The sequence below is a fragment of the Melospiza melodia genome, chromosome 13, assembly GCF_035770615.1.
Source record: "Melospiza melodia melodia isolate bMelMel2 chromosome 13, bMelMel2.pri, whole genome shotgun sequence".
Classification (NCBI taxonomy): domain Eukaryota; kingdom Metazoa; phylum Chordata; class Aves; order Passeriformes; family Passerellidae; genus Melospiza; species Melospiza melodia.
In genome coordinates, this window is record NC_086206.1 from 20007356 (window position 1) to 20025363 (window position 18008).

Here is an 18008-nt window from a genome sequence, read left to right on the forward strand (position 1 = left end):
GACGGGGCAGCTCTGCTCCGCACAGCTCGGGGAACTTCCAAGGATTTACTTATTTGTTTATTTGTTTTACCTAAGGAAGACACGGAGGGGATGTGAGCGGCTCGCTCCGTCCCGGCAGGCAGAGACCGAAATTCCGGGGTGAGGAAGGAACGGGGGAATTGTAGAAAAATTAGGAAAAAAAAATATATATATATATAAAACAAACTCTTCTCAAACCTCTCCCCGCTACCCTCGCCCTTGTACAAACTGCACTTGTAGCAGAAACACCAGCACGGAACCGGCTCATTTCTCCATCCTGCCCATCCCAGCCCGTGGGAAGGGAGGATAACTCCTGGGAAATCGATGCGCACCCGCACAGGGTGCTCCTTTTGCGGACAGATTTGGAGATTTCAGCCAGGGATTGGGGACACAGGAGCCCGTCCCTGCCCCGCGTACCTGGGTGTCCGTGGGGTAAATAATTCAGGATTGTGATGGAATCGCGGGAGGGAGCGGTGCGCAGCTCCCCGCGCTGCCTGCGCGGCCCCGTCCTGCGCCCGCCCTCGCTCCCCCGCCGCCAAAGCGAATTTGTTGCATTTCCTCCATTGATTGTTTAGTCAGAGGTTTTGCCAACTTCCTGACGGTTCGTTTTCTGATTCTGAAAAAAAAAAAAATCCCGAAAAAAAAAAAAAAAAAGAACCGCATTTCCTTTTTGACTTAAGAGGGAGAGAGAGAGAGAGAGAAGCGGAGGCTGGGGGCTGGTGGACGCATCGAGCTGTATGTACTGGACTTTTTCTATTCCCTCTCTCCGTCCCGAACCCTCCTCCTCTTCCTCTTCCTCCCCTGCGAGCCCGGGCTTTGCAGCGTGCCCTTCTCCTCTCGCAGAGCTCCGCTGCTCCAGGGACGGAGCCTGAGCAGGGGGGCGGCTCTACGGAGCTGCCGCTCCGAGCTCTTGGGTTTGCTCCCTTCTCCTTGCTTCATTTTTATTATTATTCTTTCTTTTTCCTGCCTTTTATTTCCCATTCCGTACCCTATGCTTGCAGTTCTTGTGGCTACGACACGGGATCCAACAGCAGAAAGAAAAGTAAACACGGAAATCTGCCCCAATCGCTTTTATTTGCGTCGGGTTTTCTGTTGAGGGGTTTGTCTGAGCTTGGTTTACTATTATTTAATTTATTTTTTTTTTTAAGCAGCAAAACGCCCTTTGCATTTTAGTCCCAGCTCTACTGTCTTTAATCCCGCTGCTTAAAGTGTAAAAACTCTACAAGAGCTGTGCAGTTAAAAATCTGTAAATCTGTATCTTTCTCAGAGTTAATTTTTATCCCTAATCTTGCCATACCAGAATATGCTTGAAATCGGTGGTGAAGGGGTGCAAAGCTTGGCATAAGCAGAGCGAGATTTATGGAAAATTATTGGGTTTTCCACCCCTCCAAGCCAATTCTCTAAATTATTTTTGTGTTGGCCGATATTTATCATTCAAATCAGCAGAGGTTCAGCCCTGGCTGCGGCAGGTCTGGAGCTGCAGAAGTGCAGGGCCCTACCCCAAACCTCCCCAAAATCAGCGGGAGCTTTGGATCCAGCCCCACAGAAATAAACCAGAGGGAAATCCTGGGTTCGGTGTAAAGAAAATACATTGGGGTCAGAGAGAGAATGGGGCTTTGTTCTGCAGCAAGGGGCACAGGACACAGCAAAATCCCAACTCGATTCCAGGGGTTTCACAGGGAAATCTCCAACCGCCTTCAACGGGAAATCTCAAACCAGCCTTAAATTAGGGCCTGCTTTGGGGGTCAGCCCTAAAAGCTGGTCCTAAAGCGGTTTGGCCCTTTATTTCTGTGTGTGCAAGGGTGAGCTGTGTGTCCGCAGCGCTGCCCTGGGGATGCGGGAGCATTCCCGCACGGAGAGAGGCTTGGGTGCGCTGCAGAAATCAGATACGACACGGAAAGAGGCAAGGACAGATTTCTCGTCAGTCTGTCCCCTCTCTCGGTGTCCCCAAGTGTGAGCCGAGCCATGGGGGAGATGCTCCAGCGCCCCGACCCCGCCTCGGGGAGGGCGATTCGCGCATCCCGGGTGATTCTCACATCCCTCTGCGCCTTTTCCTCCTGGCCAGGAAAATCGGAGATCACAAACCCGAGCCGTGCACCCAAACAACCCCAAACTCCCATTTTGGGGAGCCCAAAGGCATCCCAAACATTTGCGCATCCTTTGCCGCTGGATTTTGTCGTTCCAGCATCCTCCCGGAGCTTTGGGGAGCTGGAAAAGCCCGGCCGGGATCGCTGCGAGGTGCGGGCTCTCCATTAGGTGGCATTGGAAGTTTGGTGCTGGGACGGGGAGCGCAGCCTCTGCCTCGCCTTTGCGAGCGGATTTATCTTTTCAGCACTTGTTGGATACTCGCGGCACAATTTGCCTTATCAACAGGCGGTTTAATGGTGTTATCAGGGAAGAGAGACCCTCCCCTGTCCCCTCGCGGAGCTTTGTAGGCAATTAAAGGCGTTGTCAAAATAATCGGTTGTTGCAGGACACTTAAAACCCATAACAATGTAATGTATATATAATATAGAATAATGTAGAGCAGATATATATCATGTATATATAATATAGAATAATGGAGAGCAGAAATATATAATAATATATAATGTAGAGCAGATATATATCATATATATAAAATATAGAATAATGGAGAGCAGAAATATATTATAATATATAATGTAGAGCAGATATATATGATAATGTATAATGTAGAGCAGATATATATAATTTTTATATAATATAGTATAACGTAGAGCAGATATATATCATGTATATATAATATAGAATAATGGGGAGCAGAAATATCTAATAATATACAATGTAGAGCACATATATAAGATAATGTATAATGTAGAGCAGATATATATAATTTATATATAATATAGAATAATGTAGAGCAGATATATATCATGTATATATAATATAGAATAATGGAGAGCAGAAATATATAATAATATATAATGTAGAGCAGATATATATAATTTATATATAATAGAGTATAATGTAGAGCAGATATATATATCATGTATCTATAATATAGAATAATGGAGAGCAGATATATATCATGTATATATAAAATAGAATAATGTAGAGCAGATATATATAATTTATACATAGTAATGTATAATGTAGAGCAGAGATACATCATTTATATATAATAATATTTAATGTAGAGCAGATTATACGCAGCCCTTTCCTGTTTTCTGGAGGTTCAAACACCTGAGAATTCACTCGTGCCTTGCTGCACTCATCGGCAAAGGAATTTTACACACGTCTTGTGGGGGTGGTGTCTGCTGAGCAAAGAAAAGATGAAAATAAGAAAAACCCCTCTTTTTAAATGTGTATATCACAAAGTAGTTTTGTTCTGATGGATAGTGGATGCAGTTTTAAATAATAAAAATAATTAAAATTTCTTGAAAAATTAAAGTCGATACTAATTAATTAAGAAAAATATTTTTCTGCTCACAGCAACTTTGTGGGAGTTCTGCTTTTACATCTCATTCCAGCAGTTTTTGTTAAATTAGGGGGAAAAAAGCCCTTCATCTGTTAATATTTTTTTTTGCAATGATAGAGATCATTTTAATCATAGGATAATGAACGTAATTCAATTTACACTGGTGAAATCTCATTAACTAAATTAGAGCCAGCCCCTTATTTACAATGAGCAGAGTCAATCTCAAACTGTTTGCTATTGTTTGGTTTGTTTTGGTTTTTTTTCCCCCCCTGACTTCTCCCTGTCATTTAATTTAAAGGGCAGACTCCACATTTATCCTCATTTGGGGAAAACATTCTAAAGAATTAAATATGGATTTTGATTTTAAGGCACTGTGTTTGAATGGCTTTAAAACCTCCTGATTACTTAAAACCTCCTTATTATTATTATTTAATAATAACAACAGTATTATTTATCAGAATGATTACTGACAAGCTGTATCAGAAATGTTACCTGAAAATTTATATATAATTATATATACATGTACTAATGGCAGAATATATATTAAAGTATTTATTTTGTTTTATCTAGTAAAAAAAAAATTTTAGGCTGCAAAATTTTCTCTTGGTTCAATTTTTGCCCATTTTTGCATTCCTGAAAATGTGTTGAACTTCTTTTAATGACCCTTCCTCCCCTCCCATGGGAGGGAATATTCTGTTTATTTTGACAACTGATGTTTTCAAATATTTTTCTATTTTTTTTAAATACAGTGGGCACATAGTTTTATTTCAAAGTGTGACTCAATGATAATTAGCAAAAAATTTATCATTTTCATAGCTTAGTTCTCTAGACTCCAGCAATAACAAAATGAGTGTTCACGTACCAGATATACTTTCAAATGCAAGTTTTAAATGTTGTCCCTGTATTAACTACAAGAGCTCAAGAGGGTCAGTGAATATGTTGATTTATGTTAATTTATTTGAAAAAAAATTGGTTCAACTCTTGGGAGCCCGTTGGGAACATCCCAATCCAGTTCTGCAGCAATTAACAACAACGATGATTAAAATGTTGGGGTTTTAAAGGTCATTTTTGCCCCTTGCACAACTGGGGCACACACACACAAAACTATAATTTTCCATGGCTCATTCCATCCATTATTGATGGAAAGCTGGAGAAATCCAAACCATTTTGCCACCCTTGCCTCCATTGGCAGCTGAGAGCAGAAGAGCTGAGGCTGAACCCAACCCAGCCCCGCCAGCTGGGGTTCCCAAAATTCACATTTCAGATTGAACCCTGCTGAATTCTGCCACGCTGATCTCCCAAAACTCACATTTCAGATTGAACCCTGCTGAATTCTGCCACGCTGAGCTCCCAAAATTCACATTTCAGATTGAACCCTGCTGAATTCTGCCACGCTGAGCTCCTTATTCCCCTCTGCACGAAGGCACATTCCCATCCCCAGCTTTCTCCGACTTTTTCTCCCTCTTTTTCTCAAGGTGGGTTTTCCCGAGGGTTTTGTTTGTTTTTTTCTGGGGTAGCAGCGCCAACCTCCAGCACTTCGGGATTTTCCCCTGTGCAGTAACAGCGATGCCACCATCCCGAGCTGAAACAAAGCCGGGCTTTATTTGGGGGGCAGAGCAACATGATAATCCAGGAGAAATCAAAAACCAGATCTTGAACGAGGAGAAATTGGTGAATTTCCATGAAAAATCAATGAGGAGCTGGATTTTTTTCCCCCCTTTTTTTTTTTCCTTTTTGTTTTTTTTTTCTTCCCTGTGGTAGAAGAAAACTGATATTAAAGTCAACAAGCTCCGAGCTTGCCCCAGAGTGTGGAAATTTCGACATCCATTACCTGCTTCTGACCTTTAACAGGGCAATAAGAAAAAGCAGCGCTCAAACCCTCGGCAAGGGCACAGAGTTTCTCTTTCACCCACGAAAACCAGAGGGGAGAAATTCAAATTAATTTATTTTCTAGAATGGGAAAAATCCTCTTAAAAACCACGTACACAAATGAGCGACGTGGTTGTAGGAATTAAAGTTTTTCCTGCCTTTTTTTTTTTTTTTTTTTTGCTTTTTTGGTTTATTTTGCTTTTTTTTTTTTTATATTTTTTTTTTTTTATTTTAAGGCCCCCGGGTTTGCTCGAGGCTGAAACTCCTGGAAAGCTCAGGAATAAAACAAACAAACAAACAAACAAAAAGGGGATGTTGAAGCCCTGGGGTCAGGTTACCCTGCTTGCCTATTCATCACCGCCTCCTCTAGGAATGTTTAACCACATTTTAGGGTCCTCGCAGGCTGCGGATTGTTTGGGAATTGTTTGGTTCGACTCCTCTCCCTGACGGCATCAAAAAATGCGCAGCATTTTGGGGAGTGAGAGATCGTGGGATGAGGCTTGGGACATTCAAATTGTGGTCTTGGGCAGTGGTGCAAGCCTAAATAAATACTGAAAAACTGCAGGGAGAGCTCTGCACGAGCTTCTAGTTAAAGTAAAACCGTAATAATAATTGGGGAGTATAAATTAGGAAGGGCCAAGCTCTGCTTTAAGCAACCCTAATGACAATTACATTGTGGTAATGAGTGTGCAGGCCAGTTTTAAATAACATAAAGACAGTGTTTTGCCTTCAGAACGTTTCAGCAGGAATAGATCTTTGTATAATCCCATAGAAATTCCTACGGCTCTGACCTGATGCTTTATTTAGGTGCATCAGGGTTTTAGGGTGGCTCTTCCCCATCATTCCCGGCCCCTTTGAGGCATTTTCTTGCCTTGTTCATGGTTTTGTTAAAAGAGATAGAAACTACAGGCTGGCTGTGATGCCATCCCAGGCTCACATCCACCTTCCAACCTTGGGAATGTTTCAATCCGATGCCTCCAAAGCAAAAATCCCCTGACAGACAAATCTCCTCACACAAATATGGGGGGGTGAAGCATTACCTGATGAATGAAAGCAAGGAAAGGACTTCTTGCCCATGATTAAAAAAATAAATTGGTTTTAAAAGAACACATTCCATTTATTCAGTTTGGAGTTTGGCTGAGGTTTGTTATAAAAATAGTGCCGTAATTTTTTAAGAAACATTTTCTGTTTGGATAGATTAACTGTACACGCAGGCACTTTAGCTTTTGATTCCTTTCAGTAATAGAGTAATATTCATTGCTGGCATACAAAAGTCCTCCTAATAAAAACAGTTTGGGAAATCTTCCATGCCAGACAGATAAAATCTCTTTGAAATGTCAGGGGAGTGATGAGCAACAGTCAGAAAATGGGATTTTCTTGGCCCCCAGGTTCCAGCGCTGCAAAAGCATCACCATCACTGGCAGAAGTGCATCTCTCCAGTGCTCTGCTGCAAATTCCTGGGTTAAAAAAGGCATTTGGGACTGATATTATTCCTAGCTGATTGCTATAGCCAGAGTTTTGTGTATTTGGGACAAAAATAATATGGGAGTCACATCACTGTGGGAGCCTCCCTCCCTCTTGGTACGCTAGGGCAGCATTCTGGTACCAAACAGATTCCTGGCACATCCTTCCCTGCCCACCTTGTTCTCTGGGTTCCCTCAGGCTCTCAGAGAACTGTTTTGCTTCCCTTTAAGTGTGGGAAAAGGCAGAGTGAAGCAGCAGGGCAGGGGAGCCAGCACAAGGGATCCTCTGCCTCTGCGCTCACCTCCGAAACAGCTCCCTGTGCCCATTGCCTTTCATCTCTGTCACAGGCTTTCTGCAATAATTCCTCTGCTGGCCTGAGAACCTGAGAAGTTCCCTTCTCTCATTTTATGTCTGTTAAATCAGGGCAAGGTTCATCTGAGTTAAATTTTCACAGTTCTCTGAAAATCCCCACTTCCCTGAGCGGAGGCTGCAGCCCTGAACCCACCGCGCTGCTGCTGTCAGCTCAACGTCAGCAGAAGCAAAAATTAAAACAAAAGAGAAAAATTGCAAAAAAACTGGAAGAAACAAATGTTCCTCCTATTTTCTGTGTCAGTGGGTGAAGGCCAGCCTGGGATCTGCCTGGGTCCATGTCTTTGGTACCCCTCTCATCAATCCAGCCCACAGAATTCATCCCAGCCCCAGCACATTTGTACATACGGGGCTGTTGCTGGTCCAGGTTTTGCTTGTGTTTGTTTCTGCCTTGCAATTCTCTTTTGTAAATCCTGAACCATTTCTGTGCTGTTCATTTAATTCCTTTTAAAAGTTACATTTTGGGTGTTTTCTTTCTCATTTGTGGTGTTTTTACTTCAGTGCCTTCACGGATGCGCTGCCAACACAACCGTGAATGCACCCAACACTGAAGGTTCAATTTAGCAGCTCACTGCTCTTTTGACATTTTAATTTCATCTCTTTTTTTTTTTTTTTTTTTTTCTTCTTAAAGAGAATTAGTGGTAACTTTATCTCTCATCAAATTCCAGGATTTTGTCTAATTCAATTATGCCTATGGAGGCTCTTTTCTTGTTTCTTTGGCTTTACTGAAGTGACACAGATGATTGTAGATCTGTTTCTGAGAAAATCCAAATCACCCTGGAACTATCTGCATTTTTGTTTCTTTGTGTATGTCTAATAATATCTCTTATAATTCTTCAAGAGTAGAAAGTTCTGATCTATTTTTTTTAACATATTATTATTAAAACACTTTAATGATCACTTGCAAAGATTGGTAATTTGTTCCCACAGCAGTGGTGATGATAATACAAAAAAATATTAGGAAGCAGTGCCTCTGTACTTTAGACTTCCTTGCCATGTTCCCTGTCAGCTTGCATCCCCTTCTCCTCATCTGTGGGATAGAAATAACCTTGGGACTGGGAGAAAAGTGTGTTTCTCATAAGAGCACAGGACAGGAAAGCCTTTTCTTTAAATCAAAAGCAGTTGGCTGCTGCAAGAGCCTGGAGGCAGAAACTCTGCTGCTGCTGTTGATGTCTGTCAGCCCCTCCACCTGCCCACAGGCAGAATTCTCTGGGGTTAATATCGACCCCAAAGTCCTTACTTTTAATACTGCTCTAATCTGAGACCTGCTGCAGAGCGCTGTGCTTTCCGTGTGGGAACAGCCAGGCTTTCCTGGAGGCTGCAGGGAGCTGCCTGTGGCACTGGAACGGGTCATGGGATATTCCCCAGCAAGCCCCTGACCTCCAGAGCTGCTGCTGCTGCTGGGAATTCGGGCTGGGCTGTGCCCAGAGCGCCTCTCCTGGAGCTAACATGGATTTTTTAGGTGATATGTCCAATCTGCTCTCTCCACCATCCTCTCCTCCATCAGCGGTGCCTGGATGCTCAGACCATTTTGGGGAATTTCACCAATTTTCCTTCTGAAACGTCCTTTTCTGGCCCGCTATGGAACTGAGATTCTCTTCCCCTGCACAACTCTTTCTTTCCTGGGTAGATGGGAAGTCTGGGTGTGCCCCAAGAGAATAACAGGGATCATCCCCACTTAGTAACCCAGTAACCCTCAGGGGCTGAAATACAGAGTTTGGGTTGGGAAGGACCTTAAGTTACATGACTCTGGGAGAGAGGCAAATGACACTCTGAATACTCTGAATAAAATAAACTACTGGGAAAAAACAAGGAAGCCTCTATTTGGACTAACTGGAAATTCCACAAAGTGCTATCACCTCCCAGCTTTGTCTACAAAATTATTAGCTGTGTCCCCTACCCTTCTTCCTAGGAACATCCTTGCCTAGAGGGAGAAACCTAATTAAAACAATACTCTTGGTACATTGATACTAGTAACACCACTGATTGAGGTGTGTTTTTCACACCTCAGTAAAGCTGTTAGACAGAAAAAGGGCAAAGATGGAGAAAAATCCTTTTCTCCCAGAAGTAGGGGATTTGATTCTTGAGGAAATAGCTGAAGTTTTGGCCTCTCCATTCCATTTTCTGTTGTAATCCCCAGCTCCCCAAGTGGTCCCACAGCATTGCTGGTGGTGCTGCACTGGAGGGTGATGTGACCCTGTGAAAACTGAGGCTGTTGGTTTCACACAGCTTTGCTCCAAAATTCCCAAAGACGAGGATGGGCGCGTTGGGAACGCCGGGAATTCCGGGCCTTGCAGGCCTTGGTGCTCTGCAGGTGGATTGGTATGTGCAGAGGTCACACCTAACCAACTTCTTAGGCCTCTGGTGTGAAAGATAAAGCCATCTGGTCACCATTTGACAGCTGAAATTGTAATCACACCATTTGGCCTAGGAATTCTTAGCAGCCACCGTTTGAAGCTGTCCCAGATAGGGATCGCGCCATCCCACGGAAGCCGGGCCGCTGGAATTCATCTCCCCTCATCTCCCTGGCCCGCTTTTCACCTTCCCCAATTTATCTCTGCAGATTCCTCGTCCCGATTGTGAACTTGGCAGCGGCTCTTTGGCGTGAACAACCCCAGTGGCCACTAACCAGGAACACCTGCTGGTTACCCGGAACGGGAGGGAGGAGAAGATGGGCATCTCCAGCGGAATTCCAGCGCGGAATATGGAAGTGTTTAAAGGAAGACCTTCCCCAGCTCAGGGTAGCAGAGATCTGAACCTTTAAATTGCAGCCATTCCCGGCCTGACGATAAGTAAATAAACAATTCACAGCTGCGAGGGCTAAACACAGAACACATCTATCTCTCAGCCCTGGCCTGATTGCTGGACGAGTAATTAAGTGCGAAATGTGAGCCCTCAAAGTCACCGGGAGATGATAAAGGTCTCCAGTTGTAAATTAGCTGAACTCCTCGATTTTAACCCTTCAGGGGCCCTTGGGTGGCACTGGGTGCCTCAGCGTGACTCCGGCGCAATTTGCATGCAATTATTCCTGACATTTGCCCCTGGGAATATGGAGGTGTTATTTTAACAAATTAAAAAACAAGGGAGGGAGTTGCTTTGTCTCTTCTCGCTGAGCTAAGGCAGGGCACCCTCACATCCCAGCTCCTGGCTCTGCCACGGTGCTCGTCCATCACATTCCCGCTGTCGCTGTCCCTCCTGGCCATGGCAGAGGTGTCACAAACCCAAAATGCATTAAAGCCCCTGCTCAGGCTCTGAGATAAAGGCTGGGATGGGCAGATATCCATCAGTGCCTCCAGATTGTGCTCATTCAGGATTCGCCTTGAGAATCAGGGTGTAATGAATGACCACAGATTGAAGTATCACCACTTGTTAAGTAATTCATTAAAGGATTGTGGGGTTTTGCTTTCTTTGGTTGTGGCTGTGGTTTTGGGGTTTTATCCTTTTTATTTCTTATAGATGAAAACTTTACTTTTTATTTGATAATTTATTTTAAGGACGCCTGCAATTTTATTACTGTAACCAATGCATTTTCAGATGCATAACTAATTATTTTAGCGCACAATGAAAACTTTGTCATGTCCAACAAGTGTCCAGTTTTCAACCCAATCGACTGCTAACTACAAGATAAATAAAAATAATTCAAAGTTGAATTTTTAAAAATAAATAATTCTTATGCCATCCAATGATCTTTGAGCGCTAGATACCAACTTGGCAACTTAGGCTTGATTTAACTTAATGGAGTTTTCCTCCTTAGATGATTCACAGACCTAGATGATCTGTTTAAAGTTGGAGCTGGAATTGATTGGAATCCTGGACTGTGAAGCCATGGAGGGATGGATCTGTGGATCTGGATCACACTCACTCACTCCATAGTTAATTTTTATGTGGACCAAATGAATTCTTGGGCTCTCTGGTGAAGGGAGAAAAGTAGGGAGTGATTAACAGCAGGACCTCAGCTTCCTTCTCACTGAATCATGAGGTTTGTTCGGGACTGGCCTTGTTATTATGAATTTCTTCAGATTTAACTCCCAGACTTTCGCTTTGCTCCTGTTCTGAAGCAGGTGCTTATATTTTACAGCTTTTCCTGAAGCCATGGCAGGAGCTGTGCTGGAAATGGTGCCGTGGGAATCTGCATCCCAGGTCAGGAGACCAGACATCAAATCCCTGGTGCATCTTGGCAGCTGGGAGCGCTCCAGCAAACCAGGAATGCTCCAGCACACCCTGCCAAAGCAGCTGCTGGGAGCTCATAACCAGCAGTGCAAATGGTAGGTGGGATCAGAGGAGAACCAGCCAGGGATGTCCTCGTTGAGCAGAAGAACCTTATCTTTCCCCAGTCCCAGAGAATCCATAAAAGCCACTCAATTTCACACAGCTGCTTTTCACACAGCTGAGGCCACGTGGAACACGGCTCATCCTTTTTAGATCCCTCTTCCAGTGGGAACTGGGCAGGGAGACAGCAAACCTTCAAACCCCAAGCTGTGAAGGAGCAAGAACACTCCCAAAATGTCCCTTCTAAAAGGGAGCCTCCCTTCTGGGTTTCCAATGCTATCTTTGTCACCACCCTTGGTAACCTTGCTAGCAAAGAGCTGAATGTTATTAGAAAACAGCTGAGCATGGGTGGGAAGACAAGAAAACAAAAGGAAATGGAAGTCCTGGAAATTGATTTTCCATTTGAATCTGTTATTTTTTCTTCTAATTTTTAATAAGATGTTTTATGAAGCTTATTGCACTGCTATCTATTTTCTTTTAGGGTGTGTTATCTTTTGTGACTTGGTTTAGACTAAAATAAACCTCAGTTGCTAATTAAGGATAGAAATGGAAATCCAAAGATTTGCTTCTCATCAATGCCAAGCAGTAAATCCTTTAATGCTCTGGGATTTTGCTCTGTAGCTCTAAATTTCCCATTGGTATTTAGTAATCTGCTGATTGCATTTACTTTAATTCTTTGGTCTTCAGAGTGTTCATGTTGAGGCGCTCACTTACAGTAGCTCTGCGTGTTAAGGGCAATGAGTTAAAAGCTGGAGAGGTTTTTTTATTAAATTCCAGCTCTGTTTTTCCTATTGAGTTCCCAACTACTGTGTTATATCACACTAATAGGAGTTGTACTCTGGCTGGACAAATGGCAGCGTGCTGCAGTGTCCTGGGGGAGCCATGACATCATTTTTAATTTGCTTATCTGGACTCGGGAAAAATAGGAGGGTGTTTGGTGAGAAAGTGGATTTATTTCTGCTCCAGCTCACCTCTCCTTGCTGTGACGTTATGGGAACTGTGTCCCTGTGCAGGTTACACCCACTGGCTGCACCCTGGAGGTCTCAGATGTGCCCATTCCCCCACCTCTGAAGGAATGGAGGGGTTTAATGGCCCATAAACCCATTTTCCCATTCCATAGGAACTGTGGAGGAGAGGGTCACCATCTCCTTTAATGCACCCCTCAAGATTTGAGGCTTGCAAGCTGAGAGAAGCCAAGGAAACCTTCCAGGCAGTTTTGTGGTTGGGTTCCACAACCAACTTGACACTGGAATCAACAAGAATAGGGACTGGGGAAATTATTTAGAGCTAATGTTTGGACTGCATTCGCTCAAATAGGAATTGATTTTTAATTTTTTTCATTTCCTCATTCCAGCTGAGACTGGAAAAGGTGTTCTATTCCCATGGAATACTTCCTAACAGAGCTCACCTAACCTCTGCTGTGGGTGTCTCATGGAATTCGGACAGAAGTCAGGAATTTAAAATAGGAGAGAGCTTTTAAGTAATATCATTCTGAGGGAATAGTTTACATACAGATAATGTTGGATAAGTAGTTACTAAATCAGTAAATGCTTTTCTAATTTTCCAAGTTTTTAGCATTTGCTGAAATCATGGCTGTGTCTTCTCCAGAAAGATAATTTTGACGTAAAGCCTTTAATAACTCTGTAGAACTCAGCCCACTGGGAAATTTTATTTTCCTAAGTGAAAGTCTGGCAGTTCTGTCCACTTGTTTTGCAACGAGAACCTTCAAAATGGAAGTGCAACAACATTTTTTATAATTTATTTACTTATTGCACTTATTCCAGAGAATCACTTGTGAACTACAACTTGCACTTTCCCACTCCTAACACAAACACGCATTAAATTAATTAAAACATTTAAGCTTCAAGTCTCAAAATTTGGATATTTAAATTCTCTTTATCAATTTGGATAAACTAAGTTTGAAGAAAGGAACCAAAGCTGTATTTTCTGAGTGATTTGGGAAGAGAGAATCAGTCTCAGTAGCTTTCAGTCCAACCAGTGCCATAAGCTCCTGGCCACCTGGAACAGCTGACTTGGCATTCCAAAGGCGAGCGAGGACCAAAGGCTCCAGCTCCCTGCAGTGGGAATGACCCCACAGCACGAGGAAGACCTGATTACATCACGGAGATAACCTGTTCCCTTAAAAATAGCAAGGTCAGGGAGGCAATAAAGCTGTCAGCATGGCAATCACAGCTTGTGTTCCACCAGCTCCCCAGGCTGGGGAGCAGCAGGGTGGGGACCTCACAGCGAGGACGGCCACGTTTGGGTAAACAAACCCATGGCAATACCCCAGTGCTATTGTCTGCTCAACAGCTCTATTTGTGCCAGTGATATTTCCAGGTTAGCTCCTCCTAGGCCCATAAAAATCTTGGTTTTATTCTTTTTGCTGTTCTTTTTTTTTTTTTTTTTTTTTTTCCTTTTTATTTCCCCTGGATGCAATGATAGATGGAGTGCCCATAAAAACCTCACGGCTCCATGCGGGACATCCCCAAGCTCTGAGCCAGGTGTGGAGCAACTGGTCATGGAACAGGCTTCCACCCAGGCCAGGGCTTGGCTCCAGCCTCCTGTCCACTCACTGGGATGCCTCACTCTTTGTTCACATCCAGCTGTGGGAATATTTCCCACCAGAGTCCAGGCCAAGAATGGAAAACCATCCAATCTCTGCAGCCAAGCAGCCTTGGGAGGTGCTGGGGGTGCAGGTGGCAGCCCAATATTCTCATTGTGCTGGGCTGGTTGGTTTTCAGCAGAGGAAGATGTTGTGAAGGGTTCACATCCTGTTGGTGCCTCAGATATGTTTCAGCTATTGCTGTTTTCCTCTGGATAACGTGTCCCTTGGCTCAGCCTCCAGTTCAGCTGGCCTTGGACAATGGGTCAGAGTGATGCAACTGATCTGGGGACTTTTGCACTCAAGTGTCAAACTGTGAGGTTTAGATAAAGATTGAACATGTGCAAAGCAGTGTCCAGGGATAAAACATTTCTTATTACATCCAAAATGAAGCATAAGCTTGTGCCACTGATAATATATAGCAAGGCTTTGTCCGTAAAACACTGAATATTCAGCAAATTTTGGTGAAATTTTTGATATTTAAGATACTTTTCAGCTTCAAGCCATGTCAGGGGTTGAGTTCAGAGGTGAGAAAGACCAAAAGAGGCATTGGCCTCATGTGAGTGAAATGTGGCTGCAGTCAGAGCAGCTGCCACTGCCTTGCACAGCTTTTCCCTTCCTTTGGTGGTGGCTCAGCATTGCACTCAGAGCAGCTCCAGGCAGTTATAACCTGAAATTCCTGACAATCACATCCACCTCCTCCCATCTGGCCAAGAAATCCATTTGGAAATGAAGCTTTAAATCCAAAGTTCCATTGCTGTTGAAAAGGGTTAGAGATGGGATGAGATTGTAAGCAATCAGATGGGAAAAAATTTGGATTGACCCGAAAATTTAGCTGAAATTCAGAAAAATCTTTTAGGAATTTTTAAAGTATATTTGCTATGTTGCATAATATTTTGTTTTATCGTTATATTTTGTTATATTGTTATGTTTTCACACTGATTTTGAAATACTGTGAGATGAGTCTGTTTCCATGGACTATTTTTGTTCTGTACTGGAGGGGGGAAAAGCTGTTCTTGTAGGATTTTCATCCCAGGAAGAAATAACAAAAAAATAATTTGTGATTGTTTTTCTAAATGGAATAATCAGTCTGAAGCTTGCCTATTACCAAGTCCTAATTATCTGTTGATGTTAATTCCACTGATTGTCCATAGGTGAGTCAGAGTTCTAAGGCAATGAAGGAATTTAATTGGAATGATTTTTCAGTTTTTTGGGTCTATTTACAGACCGTGGTATGTCCATTTGATCAAGTGCCAGAATGTGAAACTGAAACACCAGTGTTTTCTTCTTGCTGTAATTGGAATCTTTTAAGACAAGATTCCAGCGTTTGAAGGTGTTCACTGCAAGGTTTTGGTTCTTTCCCATCAAGGTTTCAATGCTGATACATAAAATTTGAAACCCAATGTTGGCTGCCTTCCCCATCCATTGAATTCAACAGGGATTGAATTTTTTTATTTCAATCAGGACAATGTTTAGCACTTCTGGCTGCCCAAAAGACACCGTGGTCCAACCACCTGCTCTGGATCTGCTGGCTGAGCTCCCCTGGTGCTACCAACCCTTCCCAAGCCATCACTGCTCTGGAAACAGGAATTTCTCTCTTTTTCTGAAAAATTGTGGTGACCTGAAACACAGCTGATGCTTGGGGCTTCTTGGGAGCAGCCCTGCCAGGGAGGGAGCTGAAGTATGTTAATTTTTGGGATGATAACAACATCTTTTAATGGAAGGGGAGGTTTGGCCTCCAAGGGCTTTGCCCTGGGGAGAGGGTGTGAAGGGGAGCAGCCCCTGAGCCCTGGGTTTGCCATGCTGGCTGGAGGGCGTGAGAAGAACGGGGTTTGTACCTCTGCCAAGCCCTTCCCTGCTGCTCTTGGGGAAACCAAGCTGCAAAAAGCTCTTTCCTGCAGAGTGTCACCAGGACAGCCTTAAATTTGGCTTCAGGAAATGGTTCAATTCTTTAATTTATTTTTTTTTTTAAATCTATCTTGCTCCACATTATTAAAAAATAAAGATATGATTTATATGGATCTGTTGCATGGGACATGAGACCCATATCACCTACAGGGATGGTGATGGCGTGGCAATTTGTCTGTGCTGGAGAAACCAGTCAGCCTCAGTTCAAATCCCTTCCTTCATCCAGTGCAACAATAATATCTTTTGGACAAGGGATTTTGGAAAAGTTGAAATGTTTGCTTTACAAAACAGACATAAAATTTCTCCTTCAAGGTGCTAAATTTGTGCTGAGCTGGTCCAAAACACGACTGCATCTGGCTGTGTCTCGTGTCTGCCACTAAAAAAATGTCCTAAATTCCAGACAACCTCTGGGGCTTTGAAATAAAACTCATTAATCCTGCATTTGAATTTAATATTTGAAATTTTATCCTAATCTTTTTTTTTCTTCCACATGAATTAACTTTAGAATACTTGGAAAGGAGCACAAGGGTGGTTTTTTTTTTCTTCTTCTTCTGTTTTTTTTTTTTTTTTTGAGAGAGAGAGAGGGAGAACATTCTTAACAAAGGGTATAAAATTAAACTAAATTTGACCTCTGCCTTTAGCAGATTTTCCACCTGGTCTGTGCAGGAAATCAACTTCTATATAGCAGCTCTTTCATAAGGAATAACATACATGAGTCTGTAAGTGACAGTTTTTCTTGGGTGGACAACAATGTTAGTTACTTTTTATGATTAATTGATAAATGTTTTGATATGGTGCCTGGGCTCGGAGTCAAAAATCACTCCAGTTAGATGATCCAACACTTGGGAAGCTGAGCCAATTACAGCTCAGGCACAGTGAAAACAATTCTAAAATATTTGAGCCTAAAAATGTGCATAGTTGTTAAGGAATCTTACATGTGGGTGTATGGTGGTATCCTGAATTACAACGACTTGGTGGGCCAATTTCTTCAGGAATGCAGGGAAGCTCGGGGATTCGAAACTCTTGCATCTATATTTCAAAAGACTTGGGAAAACAGAAGAACCACATGGGCTCTTGTGGCTGGGCACATGCTGAGGAAAACCAGAGCATGGGCCAAAATGTACTTTTAGTCCCTTGGGTTGCACAAATCCCTTCGCTTTTTTGGGGAAGGTTTTAGGTTTCGAGTCTCTTTCCCTCGACTCTTAACCTCCTCTGAGCTTGCTCTTTTCTTTTCTTGGGCTCCAGAATTTACTTTCTACACCAGGCTTCCGACTTTCATCCTCAGATTTGCACCCTGATGGATTTTTAAATGGTCCATGAGGAGCAGGATTCATGTCTGTGATCAGGTTGCCCCTACCAGCAGGTGGGCTGGACTCAGAGGTTTTAGGTACAGCCCAACACAAAAAAAAAATTACATTAGACACAACTTTTGGAGGTCCTTCAAAAGAATAAACTCATTTGCAATTAGGTTTATTTTCTCAGATTATTGGGAGAAAGAAAAACACTCTATTTTTCTTTCTGCAGGTAATACAGAGGTGTTTTTCCAGTAGGATTTTGGGGTCATCAACCCCAAAATTTGATTACTCAAAAACCAACCATTTGGAAAACTCTCTGTTGCAGATTGTTGATGGCTTTGTGTGTAACAGAGCAGTTCCCAACAAAGTCAGTGGAAATAGAATATTTGTTTTCTTTTCTGGTTCCCCTAGCCTTCAGTTCCTAAAATGTTACATGGAAATTTTGAGGGACACTTGCCTGGAATTCTTTGCCACCAGGGATTTGGAAACTGAAGGGCAAATCCTGAACTTCAGAAATCTCAGGGGTTTTTGGCTGTTCAGCATTTTCCGTGCAAGGATCTAATCCTAGCCCCAAGCATCTCATTGTCTTCAATGGATTTTTATTCCAAGGCCAAGCTTCACTTTAGAAAAATTAATGGATACAGTCTCTACTGGAGGCTGTTTGGCATCACTAAGGCCATCAGCTTCTGAAAGGCTTGAAGATATTTGACTAGAATTAGGTCTAGGTATTACTCCACCTTTTTAGACCCCTTGACTCTTGATATATTGTGAA

The 18008-nt window shown here is 42.9% G+C and overlaps 1 long non-coding RNA gene across 1 annotated transcript; it reads left to right on the top strand.

The window, feature by feature from the left end:
- Window positions 1-656: 656 nt before the first annotated feature.
- LOC134424390 (uncharacterized) lies at window positions 657-16380 on the top strand. The gene is made up of 4 exons (XR_010029403.1): window positions 657-753; window positions 9723-9900; window positions 10914-11138; window positions 11238-16380. It is a non-coding gene; the product is annotated as an uncharacterized LOC134424390 (long non-coding RNA).
- Window positions 16381-18008: the final 1628 nt, after the last annotated feature.